The sequence below is a fragment of the Zingiber officinale genome, chromosome 11A, assembly GCF_018446385.1.
Source record: "Zingiber officinale cultivar Zhangliang chromosome 11A, Zo_v1.1, whole genome shotgun sequence".
NCBI classification, from domain to species: Eukaryota; Viridiplantae; Streptophyta; class Magnoliopsida; order Zingiberales; family Zingiberaceae; genus Zingiber; species Zingiber officinale.
This window is the reverse complement of record NC_056006.1, coordinates 74000745-74001828: the sequence shown is the minus strand read 5'-3', so window position 1 is coordinate 74001828 and position 1084 is coordinate 74000745. Positions and strand designations below refer to the sequence as shown.

Sequence of the window (1084 nt, the reverse complement as noted above, 5' to 3'; positions counted from 1 at the left end):
ATTCATTCTTCATTTCCTTTTGCTCATTAAGAATTTCCTCAAGCATTTTTCTATCCAGGATAGTTGATAGCCTTGTGACTATTATTTTGATAGCTCTATTGTCTAGGTTGGTAACTTGGCTTTGCCCCTGAAGATGGTCCTTGATCTTGATTGTTTCAATAAGAAAAATTTAGATGATTCTTCCACCAAGGTTGTATGTGTTGGAATACAAATTGTTCTATCTTTGATTCTAACTGACTATTGCATCACATTGCTCAAGTTGGTCTATTTGTGCATAAATAGCTCCGAAAGGGCAAGTTTCTTGAGTATGGTTTGTGCTTCCACAAGATTCACACACACATACGATTGCATTAACTATGCCGATACCCATATGCTTGCATTTTTTAGTCAAGGCATCCACAACTTTGTAGACATAAGAGTGATTGCATCCACATCAAATTTTCTTGATCCCTTGAAGGGTTTCTAGAGAAGGAGCCTCCACATCTTTCAGTTGCCTATTGATGATGGTTCTGAGCTACACTCTCAATAATATCTTCTACATCATCAAGACTTTTATTCATAAGTACCCCTCTAGCTGCAGAATCAAGAGACACCTTTGTATGATAGTTGATGTCGTTATAAATAGTGTGTAGAACTAATCACATCTCGAGTCCATGATGTGGACATTGTCTGAGCATATTTTTGAATTTATCTCATGCTTCAAATAATGATTCTGAATCTAATTATCTGAAGTTTGCTATAAAATTTCTCATATGAGCAGTCTTACTAGGAGGATAGAACATATCAAGGAATTATTGCTCACATTACTTCCAAGATGTGATACTATTGGCGGGTAAGGATGTAAGCCACATTTTTGCTCGATCCCTCAAAGAAAAACCAAATAGAATTAATCTCACGACTTCTGCAGGGACTTACTTTATCTTTATGGTCCTCCAAATCTCATAGAAGACCTAAAGGTGTCGATTCGGATCTTCGTGGGGTCCTCCCTATAATTAATGTTGCTACACCATAGTTATAACCGCAGGCTTTATTTCAATGTGATTAGCTTCAATGGTTGGTCTCGTGATGATAGACCTCAAGCCAC

General features: G+C 37.2%; 1 non-coding gene across 1 annotated transcript; it reads left to right on the top strand.

The window, feature by feature from the left end:
- Nucleotides 1-648: 648 nt before the first annotated feature.
- LOC122033208 lies at nucleotides 649-755 on the top strand. The gene has a single exon (XR_006126448.1). It is a non-coding gene; the product is annotated as a small nucleolar RNA R71 (small nucleolar RNA).
- The last annotated feature ends 329 nt before the right edge of the window (nucleotides 756-1084 follow it).